Source organism: Lygodium microphyllum, chromosome 11 (genome assembly GCF_053477565.2).
Source record: "Lygodium microphyllum isolate KBCC chromosome 11, Lygodium_microphyllum_v1.1.10, whole genome shotgun sequence".
NCBI classification, from domain to species: Eukaryota; Viridiplantae; Streptophyta; class Polypodiopsida; order Schizaeales; family Lygodiaceae; genus Lygodium; species Lygodium microphyllum.
This window is the reverse complement of record NC_141145.1, coordinates 10,535,994-10,554,562: the sequence shown is the minus strand read 5'-3', so window position 1 is coordinate 10,554,562 and position 18,569 is coordinate 10,535,994. Positions and strand designations below refer to the sequence as shown.

The window sequence follows — 18,569 nt, the reverse complement described above, 5'->3', positions numbered from 1 at the left end:
TCCAAGCTAATCTATATTGGAACCTAATTCACTTGAGTTACAATTTTCCATTCTAATCATGTATCGTGTGTTTGATTTGCGTCCACCATAGCTCATCTAGTTCTAGATCCATGTTCTTTAACATAGAAGGCAAGACAAGACAATATACTGTGACTAGACAAGAACTAGAATTGGAACTCGAAGTTACTTACTTGGAGGTCTCGACTCCTTGAGCTCCCAAGACTGGCATTGGCAAGACTGAGGAGCTCTATGGCTAGCCCCTCCTTTTATAGGTGTTAGAGAGGACGACTAAAGACGCTCTAGAATGTTCAATGATGACATCATCAATTATGCAAGCGATGACATGACATATCTTCTAGAAGGTTCTACGATTACATAGCAAGGGTGTATTCACATGGTTGGCTCGAGGATGCCCTGTTAAGGGTGCATTCGCATGGGGTGTGGATTCATATGGCGTGAGAAAGAATTAATCTGTGCACTCGATCATGGCATGTCCATGACATCACTCCCTCTTCTAGCGATGTGTTCCACAAGGGGGAGTGGCTTGGTGGTTTGGTCCAAGTTTCGTTGGATTCCTCTTGTGAAATTATTTAACTTTGAGAGGCGCTCTTTGGAGATATTCTATAGGTTTCCAAGTACGATAATTGATGTCATATCCTTAGTAGTGAACAAGGTATTTCAATCGACCTCAAGGAATTCTTGAGTCTAAAACATGCTTGATCTCAAGTTCTTCAATTTGGATAGTTGGTGGGGGATTAGATCTCTCCTCCCTTAGTGGTGAGCTATGGTATGGCTCAAGCAGGGAAACATGGAAGATTGAGTGGATTGTCATGGTGCTGGGAAGCTTGAGTCGGTAAGCAATTGGGTTGATGTGGGCTACGATAGTGAAGTGCCCAAATCTCTGGTGGTCTAGCTTGGTGGAGGGCCTTGTTGTTTGGAGATTATGCCTGAGTAACCATATTTTATCATCAACTTTGTATGCTGGATGTTGGAGACAATGCTAGTTAGAATAGTGCTTATCTTGATTCTGAGCCTTTTGGATTTATTGCTTAAGTTCTTGGTGTATATCTGCTAGGTATTGAGCATTATCTTGGGTGGCATGGTTCTTTACTTGATTGGAGAGATGTACATCCATCCTTGGATGCTGGCCATAGTTTGCAAAGAAAGGATTTCGCTTAGTAGATGCATGGATACTATTATTATAAGCAAAATTTGCAAAGAGTAAGAGCTCAAACCAATCATTCTAAAGGTAGTTGATGGTGCAATGGAGATATTGTTCGTTCCAACACTTGATTTACCCATTCTGTTTGACTATCAATCTGTGGATGATTGCCTATGGATAACTTAACTTGGACTCCAAGGAAGTTGCAAAGCTCTTTCAAAAACTAGATCTGAATTGGGAACCTCGATCACTGATGATGTCATATGGGAGTCCATGTAATCTAAAAATGTATATGAGGAAGAGTCTAGCAGTAGCTGTGCATGTGATGATCTTGGTGGTAGAAATGAAATGTGTCATTTTTGTGAACCTATCTACCACAACAAGAATAGGGTTATATTTGTCTGATTTGGAAAGATCTGTTATGAAATCCATGGACAGAGAAGACCAGGGTCACGCTAGAGTAGGCAAGGTTTATAGGAGGCCATGTGGTTTGTGATTAGGTACCTTGGTCTTGTTCCAAGTATCAGATGATTTTATATATTTCTTAACTTATTTCCACTTTGGGGCTACAAAAAACCTCTTGAAATAAGCTATAAGGTCTTATTAACCCCAAAGTGTCGTGTTATTGGAGCGTCATGGAGTTGTTGGAGTACATGGAGTCTCAACCTTCTTGGAGAGATGTAAAGTAGATTCTTATAGTTGTAACGTGCCTGCCTATCAGCTGTCCCAGCACATTTTAGTGATCCATTGAGAAACTAATCTAAGTGTCGTTGCCCGGCACTCCCATGGAATGTTACATGGTTTTTCGCCTAGGGTTTTTCGAGTCCGCCTCGCAACGAAACGTTCACAGCTAAATCCACTGTTGGGGTAAAAGGCCTCTGAGCCTACCCGTCTACACTGTGACCGCCCATTCTTTATTCATATATAATATGATAGTGCAATAAGGCTATCAGTTCAGTTGGATAGCACCTACATTGTGTGTGCTCTTCTCTCCCACATCTTCCTCTTCTCCTTCTCCATTGCCATTGCATCCCCTTCAACTAGTATCAGAGCTTTGGATCAGAGCTTGATCATGAGCTTGGCCCGGCATTACTTCAGCCCAGATTGAAGACCTAGAGCTTGGAGCTTCAATGCCAATCATGGCTTCTTCCCCTCGAGGTAAGATTTCATCTCCCACCTCTCCCCGGCCCTCATAGGCTCTTTGCAGGTTTTTCTTGGCTTCATTGGGCACCTTGTATGCCCCCATTTGCCCCCTTATCCTTAGCATAACCGGCATACCCCATGGTAGCAACTCACATTTTTTTGCGCATGTTTCAAAATTTGGCTCAAAAATCCCATTTTTTCTCATATCTTGGGCATTTGGAACCTGATTTAGGCAAGGTAAGAGTCTAACTTGGGGTTTTGGCACGCTCCAAACGCAATGGTGATGCCAGATCTACCAAATTCTGATCAAGAATTTTTTGTAACAGATATGAGTTGAGTTACAGCAAGAAAATGTCATGCTCTTACCTTATGTGATGCTCCCGAGGCTTGGTATTTGATGCCCAAATGCTTTAGGGATGTTTGCCCAGTGTTTTGAGATGCTTTGGGACATGGTTTGAGCTTCCATATCTCAATTTATGCAGGGATTTATTGTTGTACATTGTTTGGGCAGCAAGGTTTTATCAGGGATGGCTTATGCATAATGCTCTTTGTTGACATTAGGGTGTCCTGTTGGATGTATTGATGCTTGGTCATCATGGTTTATGCTCAGATATGCTATTTGAGTGCTATTGAGCCTTGATTTGGATGGGGACACTTTGTTCTTGGTTGGGATTTATGCTACCTTGGTTGACAGGTTATTTTACCTCTAGTTTGGTTATGTCTATGGTTTATGGGTGCTCCCGACTACTCAGGATGATATATTGATGTATTTGGATGATGCCACTTTGATGTTTATGCTCTCGGATGCTTCTTGAGCAAAGAGTAGAGCTCAATTCTTGGTTCACTATCATTTTCTTTGCAGCTAGCATTTCACTTGACAAGGTTTATGCCTTGTGCTACCCATTATGGGACTGATGTCTGATGTGGATACTTTTGGGTTTAGCTGTAGTATGGTAGATATTTGGTCTTGAATCGACTTGCATTTCAGAATTTTGTGGAGCAGTATGCATTTGGTCGGCTTATCACTTATGCAGTTTGGATGATATTTAGCCCTTAATGTCTCAATTATGAATCTTGGATTTACTTGGACGTAGATACATGTTTGAGCAGTGCTTGCTCCATTGTCTTGGCAGTTGGTTATTGAGCTTACATTGCTCATTGATGCTTGGTTCTTTGTGGGTTACTCCTTGATTAGTGGACTGCTTGATAGTTCTTGGGTTTAGCGGTTATGGCTTTGTTGCTTCTGTGTTGCCTAGCTTCTATGCTAGTTGGGTTGCTTTTGCCCATACAGGTTCGAGAGCAGTTGCTTACCCGGCTATGCACTTTATCTACTATCATGTACTTTACAAAGCCACTTATTTGGATGTTGTTGTACATATACTTGGGCTTCTCTTGGAGCTTGACCATTGCAGGATCTTATGCCACTTGCCGATCTTGCATTGACTTGGATACTACTATGTGGTCTGATGTACTACAGAGTCATGTTTGCCATTATGGTTATGGACTGATTTCATGGCTGAATACCATATGCTCTTTTGACAGATGTTTTGGCCTTTACACTATTGTGGTTGGTTATGTCATGCACTTAGCTACGAGTCTTTTTCATGTGGGAGCTTCTGCATCCCTAGTTGATGCTTCTGTGCTTTCCTCTCCAGTGAGGATGGAAGACTACTTGTAGTAGCATGCTTCTACCACTTATGCTTCTACTGATAGTTGTCTTGATGAGCAGGTTCCCTATGTTGGGATAGCCCTGGACTCCTTGAGCTCCGTGGATGCTATGGATAGCCCTATTCATGATGACTTGGATTCCTTGTCGTCTTCTACAGATTCTTCTTCTACATATGTATGTTTCCATTGTGGGAAGTTTGGGCATGTTAAAAGAAAATGTTGTAGATGGATTAGAGAGCAGTAGAGATAGAGACGGACTCGACATGAGCAAAGTGTTAGAGATACAGGAGATATAGCGGGTGTTACTATTGTTACTAGTGGTGAGGTACATGTTGTTACCCATGATGCAGTTGAGCATATACTCCTATCATCTAGTTTTTCTACAACTTTCTTGCTCAGTGATACGGCCTATGCCTCAGATTGGCTATTGGATTCTATGGCATCTTGTCATGTTACTCTACATAGAGCATGGTTCTCTACTTACATGGAGTTTGATGGATGCATTTCTTTGGGCCTTGAGTAGACTTATGCTATTCTTGGTATAGGAGACATACACCTAGCTTTGCCTAATGGGACTTCTCTTATGCTTAGGGATATTTTACATGTTTCCATGCTCAGTAAGAGCTTGATTTCTGTCAGTCAGTTGCATGATGCAGGTTACTCTATTTCGCTTCAAGATAGGTCATGGAAGATCTATCGTGGTTACTTGGTTTTGGCCAGAGGTTCTAGAGTTGGTTCTCATTACCTAGTGAATGTCTCTCATGTGGGAGATTCTATGGTTGCAGTTATCCGGATACCACATGCATTGTTATGGCATTATCACCTAGGCCATATGCACCACAAAGAGATGGAGATCTTTTCTCGTTCAGACTCATTGCTGCCTCTATGTCACTTATGGATCTTGATGTTTTCCCTGATTGTACTCTTGGTCCTTGCAGAGCCCCCTTGGCTTATGGCAATCGTACAAGGCATGTTCCTCTAGATCTTGTCCATTGTGTAGTATATGGACTTATGCCTTCCCAGTCACTTGGTGGAGCATTGTACTTTGTGACCTTTGTTGATCATGCTACCCACCGTGTTTGGGCTTTTCCCTTGGTGTAGATAGTAGGCCTAGATGCTTGCAAATGGATTATGAGAGTCATGCTCTCTCTCCCAGCTTTCAGACCTCTTGCCAGTAGTATGGCATTGATTTCTTGTGCCCATGGTATTATGGGATCACTCATGGCATGTGCCTGACCTTACAGAGGCAAAGGTTGCTTCTATGCTTACCACAATTGAGTTGTCTTATAGCTTTTGGGCTGAGGCCCTTATGATGGCAGTCTATTTGGTTAACAAGATGCCGTGCTTGACCTTGGATGGTATTGCACCCCATGAGGCGTGGAGTGGCATGCATCCCTCCTATGATTACTTGAGGATGTTTGGCTGCCAAGCATCTGTACGTATGCCACATGAGCCTATGTCACATAGATGTATCCTCCTTTGTTATGGAGATGGTGACTTTAAGGCCTACAGATTATGGGATTTGGATGCCCAGTAGGTCATACACAGCTGTCATGTTGTCTTCTATGAGACGTGGACACCTCTCAAGCCTCTTGATGAGTGTTCAATATACTTTATGGCTGATTTTACAGCAACTATAGTGCCATTACATCAAGCTGTTTATGCTGAAAATGAGGCACTTATTGGCCCAGATGACATAGCTATGCATAAAATCAGGGTCAGGATATTGGTGTCAGTTTGCTAGACCCCTTGCAGGCTCATGAGAGTCGTTTTCTTGTAGTTTTGCAGGCTGGAAAGCCAGCCATATGTCAGTCTTCCACTTTGCTAAGGCCACATGTAGTCTTGAGATCCCGTTGGACGAGTGTCCGGGATGTTGGCTCTCTTTTAGTGATTGACTCTGGAGAGTTTGAGTGCTCTCTACTGTCTTGTATGTGCCATGCTGATATTATGTGCGACTCTGATGCTTTACAGCCCGGGCACTGATGAGTTGTGCTTGCTTCATGCGAAGCATTCTTGGATTGCTCCATTGTATGGAGCTACGGGATCGCTTATCTCTTGGATGTCATGGACTTGGGGATGCTTGACTCTTCTTTTGCACAGGTTCCCAACACTTCTTGCATAGCTCGCTTTCCGATTGGGCATTGGGTGAGATGTCATAATTCTTCACCTTATTTTTTTTTCTTTTCTTTGTTTTCACTCCCCAGCCACATTGGCCTTTTAGTGAGAGGTTGTTGGGGTAAAAGGCCTCTGGGCCTACCTGTGTACACTGTGACTGCCCATTCTTTATTGATATATAATATGATAGTGCAATAAGGCTATTGGTTCAGTTGGACAACACCTACATTGTGTGTGCTCTTCTCTCCTACATCTTCCTCTTCTCCTTCTCCACTGCCATTGCATCCCCTTCACCCACTAGGATTGACCTGAAATTTGGGCTCCTGGTAGTCAAGGTCTCCTGATAGCATTCTAGTCGCCCACCCGCTTCCCTTAATAGCTTTAGTTTTCTAATTAGGTCCTACCACATTTACATGTGACACTTAAAGTTAGCTTCATTAATTAAGCCTTTTAGGGAACAGGGTTCGTTCGCATAACTTATAGCACAGACACGAAAACAGAGCAAAGCAATCTATTGACAAACAAGATCAAACAAGTTCCTTAGCTTATCTTCAAGTTAATCTTTGTCTCCCACCCATACAGGAGAAATTATGTTTCGCTTCTGTCCAACAGAAGTATCCCTTCTGCCCTGCAGAAGTAACTGTTCCAATTCACATGGCACCACAAACTCAATCCTTTATCTAGAATAGGATCTCCCAACATGCCTAGATGTTGGGGGCCATGGAGGTCTTCAACTCCATTCTAGACCTAGCAAGGGGTGTCCAGAGCTCCAACTGACCCGCAAGCTGTCTAGGAGCGAAACATCATTCCCGTGGTTGGCCTTTTCACCACTCGACCTTCGGCCCATGAATCGAGCAGTGCCCTCTTGGGTTAATACGCGGTGCGACCATGGAGGTGATCCACCCGTACAATATATCCTTCCTTAATTAAATCCTTTAAGAATCAAGCACAAACAAGGCATTCAGCCTAATATCATTTTCCAATAAAGCATTCCTTCATTCCCATGGCGACTTGTCATCACAGACCCTTGCCATGCATTTACTATAAATTACAAGCACCTGGAATAATCATCCAAACAACAACTAACAACCAGTTGAATATAAAAGCATTTAGGATGTTGCTCGATCAATCAATAAAACCAATTACATTCTTTCCAACCAATGCAAAAATAGACGATATAACATTTTCATCGTATATTTGCTCTCTCCCTTGGGATCTAAGAGTAATACTATGCAAAAATGTTTAGTAACACTTCCTTCCTTCGGCTAGGGCATATGTTAAGGGTTCAAACACTATTCATGATGTAAGTTCTATAGGTCACTTACCTTGATTAGTAACCCAACCCTGGATTTGGATTGGAAAGAGTCATCATTATCGGACGGAACTCAAGACATCTTAGTTTTAACCCTTATAATTAATTTTTCGTACTAGCTCTTAGTCAAGTCATGAGGCAACTAGAAAAATTATCCTCATATATCAAACATGTTATAGGCATAACGTGTGAATACTTAAAAGATAAGTGCGAGATGATCTCAAGTAATTAGACTCCAATAGGCCTTGCATTGAGCTAGAATCTAGTTTTTCTTAATATTTGGGCTCTTAGGCTAAGTACTTTTGAAGTATTTAAACTTTAAACTAGTACTTCTCTATTCATGATTCTTAATGTCATATTCTTTTAGCAATTATGCTATTTATAACCCTTGACTATACTTTGATCTAGCACTTGTATGCCCAATATTTTAATGTCGTTCTTTTGACGACTATGCCATTCATAACGCTTGACTAATTCTTCATTGTAATTGCTCTACTAGCAATTTAGTCATATGTAACTAGGTGCAATTATCTTCCCTTGATATATGCACTTCACAAACTCCATCTTCGGAGTAGGTGAGATGAAATTTATCCTTTCCCATGACCTATACTCGTGCATCGTAGTATGGGGTCTAACGTATCTCATACGAGAATCAAAGCAAGCATCTATCAATTTGAAAATACATTACTTACGACCGAAACCGCAGTTGGATTGACGGTGATGCCTTTTCCCGAAGCCTTGTTGCTGGTTGCAGGATTGTCATCCACACGCGACATTCTTTGCTTGGAGGCCATCGTCCGCAAATAGACTCAAGAGATTAAGAAGGTAGATAGATTCAAGATGGGAGAGTGTAAGAGAAGATGGTTAAGTCAAGGATCGAGATAGAGGGAATTGAGCTAATTCTCTTCCTTGCAGCCTCTCGGGGTGACTCTTCTCTTTCTCTCTCTCTCAAGCTCTCTTTCAAGCTCTTCCTCACAATCCCTTGGAGGGGTATCCTTCTCTTTACCTCTCTCTCGCAGCCTTTCAGGGTCTCCTTATGCTTTCTTATGCCTCTCCCATGCCTTGTATTTATAGTGAATTAGAGAAGAGGGCTTGTAGTTGAGAAGTGGAGCTCTTTGTGGAGGGGGATCTTGGAAAGATCAGTGATCTGATGCTCAGATCATAAATCTGATGGTTCCATTGGCTCCGAAAGGGGGGTAAAACTCCAAGAAACTTGCTTAGAAAGTTCTTAGTTCACTCCTTCTTCTTTTCTCTGTTCGAAGTGCTGTCCACTGCCTGTGAACTGCAATCGCGGCATGCGTGATTTCGCCAGTCACTTTTCTTTATTTTTCTTTTTATAAAATCTTCAAACTAACTAAAATATCACTTGTCTTTTCTTTTAAATGACATCCAGTTCTAAAAATCTCCATATCTTTTTTTAAAGTATAATATCTAAAATATACTAGCTTTGCCCAAAATCTAATATTTTTGGACCATCCAAACTATACACATTAACCTAGTGATTAATATAACTCATAAGTCTCGTTCACGTTGTAATTTACGTGAAGGGTGGCTACGGTCCTTGCCAATTCGAGAAAAATATCGAATTTATGACTCTTGATTTTTCTAAATAAAATATTTTAAATTAAATAAAAATTATCAATAATTAATGTTAGTTAGTTTTTACCTTAGTTAGTCTTTAGTTAGTAATCTTACTAACTTATTAATTGACTAACTTTCGAACTAACCAACTAACTTTTATTGTGCGGAGATATTACAAGAAGGAAGGAGAAAATTGGTTTGGAGTTATAGCTTTTATATATCTACGGTTATAAATAAATGTTCTTATAAATATTTTAACCCTAAAGTTTCAAATTAAAACTCTTATATTAGTTTCTTTATTTCAATACTTTAAAGTCACTGTTAAAATTACTCACACAAACAAACGCTTTATTCTACATTATTATATCCTCGAATATGCTTGGATCATTGAGTACATTTGAGTCCAACTAGAGAAAATATAGAAAATTTTTAAGAAAAGAAATCTAAAAGACCTTTAAAATCCCTTCGGATCCAATTCAATATCTACATTTAAGAAATGAGTAGAAGAGATGAGCTATGATATATCATTATGCAAAGACAATATTTCATAGATTATAGAACTCCAATCTGCAATTTAATTATGATTTTAACTGGTACAATTGACTAACTACAATATGTATTATCGCATGCTTGGATCACAGTAAAGTAAGATGATCAAAATTGAAAGTACTCAAAAGTTTAAAAAAGGTTTGTATTCTCTCTTTATTAAAAAAATTTACAAGGATTTTCACTATGTCAAGGATATGTGGAGAAGCACATTGTTTACATGTCATGGATTGCTCACTATACGAGTCCTGACTTTTCTATTATCTAACTTGAAATAGAAGTTGCAGAGGGGCTCATTGGACATTAATTGGATTTCTTGTCTCAGAAAATAAATGGGCCAATGACTCTTTGCGATACAAAAGGATTATGACCATTCCACAAGATAACCACATCTATGAGAGCTATATGTGTCTCATCTTGGGTATCTTGATCCAAGATGATCCACTCCCCTCGAAAAATTTTCCATCTTCTTATCAAAAGTAATTGCACAAAGTTTGTCTATCGATGAAATACCTATGATAAAAACAAAAGTAATGGTAAGTAAATGCGACTAACACAACAATTCGTCTAAGCAAGACCTATATCAATTAAATCAAGGCATGCAAAGTAGTAAAAAAACATTTGCTTGAATGTAAGAATCAGATTGGTTGACCCTGCACTCAATCATCTCATCAAAATGTGTTCTTTTAACCTGCAAAGACTCACCCAATAGTTGACTCATCCATTCCTCAGATGTACACTTGCATTGATAAGTAATCTTTGGTTTCTTCAGAACATCACATGAACCAAACAAATGTGCCAACAATGAGAATGAAATAAACCAACTAAGATGCACATCTTTGGAGCCTATGGTGGTTTTCATAGCACTACTAATGTCAGATTTTATATTAGACTTACATACTCATGAAAACTCCAAGCTACCAATCAACAATTCACCACTAGACAGTGGCGGCAATGGGACATGCTGCAACAATCTTTGGCTTTCTTCTACATACAATGAATTATAAAAATATATATTTTGAGTTGCAAGTTGACTTGTAGAACCTATGTCTTCATGCCAAACATGTATTTTGCCGCTCAAACATTCCACATTCTACCATTCATGCAAAGTCGATGGATATAGAGTTGTCAGTAAAACAAGATTGAAATAGAACATTGCAAAGATTTTTAAAAACAACTCTGATGCAGAATAATAAAAAATGTAAAAATTAAAAACTTAATATTTTGTCTATAATGTGCAATGTAGTTCTTGTCATGTACAGAGATTTGTTTGTGTGTATAAACATGTTGGAACAATACTTCTGTTACTGTACTTGTTCCATTAAATACTTTTGTGAACTCTAAAATTCTACCTTTCCAATGTTTGCTCGGGTTTGCAACATCCTTATGCTTGACCTTGAAACTCCCTCAAGTACTTGGGTGCATCAAAATCCAATCCAACTTATAGTACTTATCACAAGTCCAATTAGTGCCACTATATTTTCTATTGAAGACCTCCACTGCAAGTATGTTACTGATGTTTTTCCTCCACAAAGACATCTATAATAACCAAATAGAAAAGTTACCTACCAGCATGTGTATAATTTGCAAATGTTCTCTGCAAATGAAATGAAATTTAAATGGAGAAATTTAAAAAAATAACAACATTATACGTGTAATTCTTTTCACAAAGAAGCCTAAAGATGTTGAACAAGAAGTTGACTTATAATAAGACCATCGTTCCGTCATTGACAAATTTCTGGAGTACAAAACAAAAGATAATCTCAGATCAAAGCATACATATAGCTTACATAGGTTTCTTCCAAATGAGTTGAAATTCAACCATGGAGCAACAAAAAAAAATGACAATATACTTGTGGCTCTCTTTGCAAAGAAGCCCAAAGATGTTGAAGAAGTTGAGTTTTTGAGAAATCATTGTTCTTCACCATCGGAGATTCTTAGAGTACAAAAAAAAAAATGAAAGCTTAGTACGCATATAACTTGCATACATTTGTCCAAACGAGATAAAATTTAATTATGGAGCAACAAAAAAACAAGACAACATACCTATAACTTTGTTTATAGAGAAACCCTAAGATGTTGAAGAAGAAGTTGAGTGTTCAAAAGATCATTGTTCTTGACTATAAGAGACTCTTAGAGTACAAAAAAAAAAGAAATTACATGTCAAAGAATGCACATAACTTTTACAGGTTTTGTCCAAATGAGATAAAACTTTACTATAGAGCATCCATGGAAGAGAACAATATACCTGTAAATTTTTGTGAAGAAAATCTTAGGGCTTTGGTAGAAAAAGCTTTGCTCTCATAAAACTTGTGAAATCACTCTGTGTTTGTGTAGAGGAAATGAAATTTTATAGGGTCATAGATAGGGCAAGCAACAATGAGGCTGTAAAATTTCGTCAAGAAAGAAAAATCAGGGAAAGAGATATGATAAATTTGAGTTCTGCCTAAGAAAGAGGAAAAAACTAAAAGTGGGAGAAATGAAAAGTCAAACATAAAAAATAAAAAAAATAAAATTCAAGTGACAAACTTCCAGGAAGTGACAACATTGCATTCCCTACATGTTCCCTTATTTTATTGTCGAGGGAAGATTTGGGCCAAGATATGGCTAGAAGATTCATATTACATGAATATGGAATCCCAGCTCTCTCATTGGTTAGGCCTATATTTGTTTATTCACTCCTTACGGGCCAAAAAAGAGAGTCCATATTTCTTCTAATTTGAGGGACATTTTGCTAGACGAATTGCCACCCAAAAAGCTCTATGTACTAGCTACTGGTGGCTATCGATTTTCCAAGATGCTTTAAGTTATGTTAAGCGTTGTGATGTTTGTCAAAGTGAAAAATTGGATATTGATTTTGTGGGACCAATATAACATTCATCAACTATGTGCAAGTGGTATATTATTGTAGAAATGGACTACTTTACAAAGTGGTCTGAAGCTCAAGCAATGGTGAATGATAATGCTAAGGAGATGGCCAATTTCATTATGGAGCAAAATTGTTTGTTATTTTGGTCCACCGAAGGACATTGTGTCTAATTGAGGGACACACTTTTTGAACAAATTTATCATAGCCTTGATTGAAGCCTTGAAGATTAAGCACAACAAGACTACCCTATATAATCCTCAAGCCAATGGTCAAGTGAAGAGTACAAATAAAAAATTGGTGGAAATCTTATCCAAGATAGTATCGAAAAGTAAACGCGGTTGGGATAAGAAATTATAAGTGGCAATGTGGGCTTACAACACGACAATCAAGAGAGCCACAAGCCACACCCTGTTCAAGCTAGTGTATGGGGGGAAAGAGTGTGTTTTGCCATTGGAAATAGAGCTTCCTATTGTGCGTTTTGCCCTCAATCATTCGTTGGGAGGCAAAACCATTACAAGAAAGATATACTTCTCTTGCACATCTTGATGAGATTCGTTGTTGGATTTGTTACATCAAGAAATAGGGAAGCAGAGAATGAAATCCCTTAATGACCTTTGGGCTAAGAAGTACAAATTTGCGAAAGGCTAGTTGGTGATATACTATGATGCTCATCGTGAGCTATTTCCAGGTAAATTAGAATCCAAGTGGGATGGACCATACAATCCTACAAGTAGTTGATTATCGCCTTGCGGAGGCTTGGTAGGTTCTTGGGGATGAGTCAGTGATGCCTTGTCTTCCTAGGGGTAGCAGCTAGCCGGAATAAAGTATAAGGAAGGTTGGAGCGAAAATAAAAGTGAGCATAAAAATGATTAAGTACCACCTCGCGGTGAGAGCTTGGTAGCTTCTTGGGTATCGAGTGTTAGGACGACCTGAGGCTTGCCTTGTTCTCCTTAGGTCACTCTATGCTCAACTCTCTTCTTTTTACATGCCCAAGTATGGAATTCTTGAAAGAAAAGTATGTTAAAAGAAAATATATGATGACCAGGCTATTGTTCAAATGTAAGAGAGACAAAGTGGAGTCAAAGAATGAGCAATCAACTCATCTCATTCATCTTCATTATTCAATCTCTACTAACATTAAAGAGATAGTATAACTAGGTTACCACTAAACATGACTAATTGTGGTTACGTCAACACCGACTTATTGAATGTCCCACACATGAGTACAACTGTACACAGCTGTAGGTAATGTCGGTCACACACACATACTATTAAGGCTTGCATTCGACCATATATTTGATATTTTATACCTTAGTATTTTTGTGCATGTAGGCTTGAAGGTTCAGCATATGTAAAACAGCCTTTATCTTTCATGTGAGGTTTCACCCGAAATACAGTTGCCTATCCTGGTGATTATGCAATTGTGTCTTTTGAAACTAGATATAGTGAAAAAAAATGTGGATATGTCAAGACAACACCATATTCTTGTCGTTGATGTTTGATTCTGATAATATATGCTTGTTTCCTGAATATTGGTGCAGTCTACTTTAAGTTATTTGATTAGGAATGGTTGTGATGGTGTAAATCTGTGTGGTATCTTTCAAGTCAACAATTCTATGCTGATGAATATGATATTTATCTCATGTCTATGTATTTCTCCTGAATATTATGTGTGTTTAATGGCTGTGAATTCGTTCAAGAAATTTATTGTAGCAATAGGACTGTTTTGGCATACCGGTATGTCCTATGTTTCTGTTATGTCTTTGTGGAGGCATAACACTTTGGTGATCCCGCCAATTTCGTGGGAAAATTTCTCATGATTTAGGCATTGGGCCTGGAACCAATTTTTTCATAACGAAAGTTTCAAGATCTTTCAAGAATTCAAGGCATTTTTGCATTTTTAGCCATTTTTATGCACTTCTACAAGTTGTAGGTATTAGGATATTCCTGCATAAGGGGGGGGGGGGGGGTGAGGTGGGGTGGGGTGGGTCGAGCGGGGTTTTTCGAGGCATGGTGGGGTGGTGTGGATGGAGCGGGGTTTTTCGAGGTGGGGTGCGGGGGGGATGTGCCTCATCGTGGGGGGGTGAGGTGGGGTGGGATGCGCCGTGTCATGGGGGTGGGGGGGGTGAGGTGAGGTGGGGTGGGTCGAGCAGGGTTTTTCGAGGTGTACATATTCAAGAAGATGTTGTTGTCATGGATGACAAGCATGAGGCTAGTGTTTTTCTCAATGAGGATGCTATTGTGGATGTTTTTTTTGGTTCTCTTACTAGTTTTGAGGAAGATTATGCAGCCAAGGAGTTAGATTTCATTGAAGAGGCTTTACAATTACTTGAAATGCCACTACCTGTAGTACAAAATCCATCATTTTAGGATGTATTTTTGCAGGATATATATATATATATAGCATATTGAATACCATTCCAGGTCATATCACTATTTAGCCTAAAGAAATTCAGCAAGTTACTACTACTGTAAAATCTCAAGTTAATTGCATGTATGAGGAGTTTTTAGGACAACAAGCTTTAGGACAGCAAGTGATAAGTTTTCAGCAAGTTTTCGGGTAGCAAATGAACAGTTTTCAGCAATGTCTAGGTTTATAATAGTAGGCTGAAAGTTAGCAATTACAGAGATTACTCGGTTTGGGTGGTTTCTATGATGATCTAAATGAAATATGCTTTATGAATCCATCTTCAACTGAGATGATTCAATGACTTTCTTCTGGATTGGAAAAGGAGAGAAAGGCGGCAAAAATTGCAGCAATTGAATCTTTTTCTATTATTCATCAGTTTCAGGTAGAGAAAGCATTGCTTCAACAGAAGGTTTCTCATGTCAAGAATGCAATGGATTTGCAAGTTTCTCATTGTTCAAAGTTATTGATGCTCTTGAAAAAGTTGTTTTGTTGAAAGATAATGAAATTGCTAACTTGCATACTCAGTTGGCTTATTCTCGTATTCCGAGTCAAGATGTAATTATTGAGGATCTGTATGCACAAATAGTTAATATGATTGAGGAAGTGGAAGAAGATGAGGCCCATAATTGAAGGAAATGCAATTTTGGAACAGCAAACTGTTCATTCTGCCATCAAAAACTTGTTAGGATAGCATTCAGGTAGTTTTCCTACAAATCAGGAATACTAGTCAGGCAATTGTCTTGAAGATCAAGAGTAGCCTGAATTTCAGGTAAGGTTAGGGAATGAGCTAAATAAATTAATTCAGGACTCAAGAATAGGTTATCTTGAAAATAAACTCAATAGGAAACTTGTAAAACAACATTCTACAGATTCTAAGTAGTTGGATAATCCTGATATGCAAGAAGAGGAAGGATAGAAGGTTATTCTTCAAGTTGAGCAGAGGTATGAGAATAGTATGAGAGGATCTGTAAGAGTAGTTGAAGATGAAGTTTGAAAGGTTAACCTAAATGAGTAAGAAGAAGGCAAGTCTATCACAATGAGTATTTATGAGAATGATTTTTTTCTTCAGGAAAATTTATCCATAGTGCCAATGTTTGGAATGGATGTGGATATCATGATTCAGAGGTATCAGGAGTAGCCCAGCATGGCTGAAATATCAGCGCGTAGTTCAGTACAAACTGTCGGTAGTATCCTGTGTGACCTAAGAAGCATTGAACTCCCCTATAATTACTTGGGGGTGGGAGGTCCACGATAACCTTGACCTTTGAGAAGTCCGTGGCAATGCCGTTCTTGGATACCACGTGTCCCAAGATGCAGCCGTGCTTTACCCAAAACTGACATTTCAGGGGGTTGAGAGAGAGACGGTATAAATGACACCGTTCAAAGACCGCGCGGAGTTTTTCGAGATGTTGGTTCCAGGTCGAATGGACACGCAGGTCATCGACGAAGACCTCTAACTCCTTGCGAAGCATGTCCTTGAATATGTGCACATGAGGCGTTGAAAGGTGGCGGTGGCATTGGTTAGCCCGAATGGCATGACTACATAGGCAAAGACGCCCCACTCAGTGGGGCGAAGGCGGTCTTGTGCCTATCCGCAGGGTGCACTTGCACCTGATTGTATCCCGAGAAGCCATCCAGGAAACTGTAGGCTTCCTTACCTGCCACCCTCTCAAGCATGTGCTCGGTGTACGATAAGGGGTAGTTGTCTCTCTTTGTCGCTGCGTTTACTTTCTTGTAATTGATGCACACTCGAATCTTGCCGTTTTTCTTCATCACAATGACTATGGGTGATACCCAGTCCGTGTGCTCAATTTCGTAAATGAATCCGGCTTGCATCAACTTGTCAATTTCCTCCTTGACAGCATGGGCGTGCTTTGGATTCATGGGGTATGGTCGCTGCTTGACCGGCATTGCATCCGTTGTCATGGGTATGTTGTGAGTCACAACACTCAGATCTACCCCTCGTAGCTCATCTAAAGACCAAGCAAACACATCCCGGTACTCCCGCAAAAGAGTGATGAGGCTGGATTCTTCCTCCGTGGTTAGGTCCTCGGCAATGAACACCGGTCGGGGTGTTTCTCGTTCCAGGGCTAGGTTTATCTCCTTGACCTTGGCTGGCCCTTCGATGGGTTCGGGGTTTGCCCTTGGCGCTTGGCACTTAGCAGAACCACCACCCTGTCCCCTCTTTTGAATTTCGAAAAGCGCTTAGGGAGGTCTTGTGGCTTCCTTTGCTCCTCCGATCGCACATCGTTGGGACGCTCTGCTTCATTTTTCCGTAGCCATCGGCGCCTCAGGTGGATGGGTAAGTCTCCCCTGGTGCGTCTGGTCATGGGTGGCCTAGGGATTTCTGGGTCATCCTCTGAAGTAACTTCAGATTCAGAGTCGAATTTTCCATTTTCACTAGGGGAGGTGGTCTCCCCTGGCGGCCGCAGTTCGGATGGCGACTCGGTTCTAAGCATGGCTGCTGTTTTTGGTTGGGTCAGGCCGGCCTGCTTAAAATCCACAGCTCCCATCTGTTCTAACCAAGCATGATCGCATTTCGCACACATGACCCCTTGGTCCATTCTAAGGGCCGGCCTCGGCTGTGGTTTTGCCTCTGCTCGGATTTGCTCAATCTCTCGCCCTTCGGTGTCATATTCTACGGTGTCCATCTCACCCTCACTTCCTTCATTGAAGGGTTGGCAATCTTCGTATTCGTCGCCGGAATCCGCCTCGCTGGACTGCTCATCGTCCCCCAAGGCCTACTCTGCCTCATTTTGTTGGCCGGGGACCAATGCCCAGTTGTATCTGAGATTTAGTTCGTGCACTCTGGTCCACTTCCATTCGGGTTCTTCCAAGAGGTCTTGGAGCGGCTTGAGATTGGCGGCTGCATTGCGCGCCAGTCGGTCCATTAGGTGCCCCAGTATTCCCTGGAGTTCTCTCCTGTTGGTTGGCACTTGGGAGACAACAGGCTTAGGTCCGTCATGGAGGCTTGTTGCCATCATGTAGACAGGTGTAGGCTGTGTTTCTCTTGGCTTGCCAATTGTTTTGACAGCCTGCTCGTACGCTTCATGATCTGAGAACGGCAGATCAAGTGTAGCAAGAACGTGCATCCAATCCCGCTTGTCCTCTGGGCAAGGGATATACTTTGTCAAGGACCCGTAGGGTTCCTTGTTCTGGGTGGTTCCTTTGAGTAGAATAGAGATGGCATCCAGGTCGACTGGTGAGGTCTTCCAAGTGTCCATCTCTATTCTCACAGCGTTAGTTCGGTTGCCCAGGAAGATCAGGCTGTTACCCCAGTCTTCGATAACTCTGGCATTGCGTATCCAGGGTCGACCCAATAAGATATCATAGTCCACTCCCTTCATGACGATGAAGTCGACAGAGAACTGGACTCCTGCAATCTTCACTGGCCAATTCTTCAAGACCCCGAATGGTCTCACTCGCATGCCATTTGCTAGCGTGACGTTAAATCGAGCAGTTTCGACGGGTGGGTTTCCCCACTTCTGTAGCACTGCATGGTTAAGCACACTGACCCCAGCTCCTATGTCCACGATCCCCTTTCTCGTTGTGTCCCCCAAGGCTAGGACTGGCAGGACTGCGTGCATTTTCGAGCCCTCCCAGAAGGCGTTGATGTGCAAGGACTTAGGGTCTGAGTGTAGCGTCAAACTTGGCAAGTGCGTTTCCGCATCCTGGTCTTGAGTATTTCTCGGAGCTTGCTCGTGTGGTCCTTCGACCCACTGTTTGAGGTCCTGCCATAGGGTAGAGTGTTGCCTGAGCAGCT

General features: G+C 40.8%; 1 pseudogene; it reads left to right on the top strand.

Annotated features, from left to right (window-relative positions):
- LOC148028538 (F-box protein At5g39250-like) overlaps positions 1 to 18,569 on the top strand; it is a 37,617-nt pseudogene that overhangs the window by 1,116 nt on the left and 17,932 nt on the right.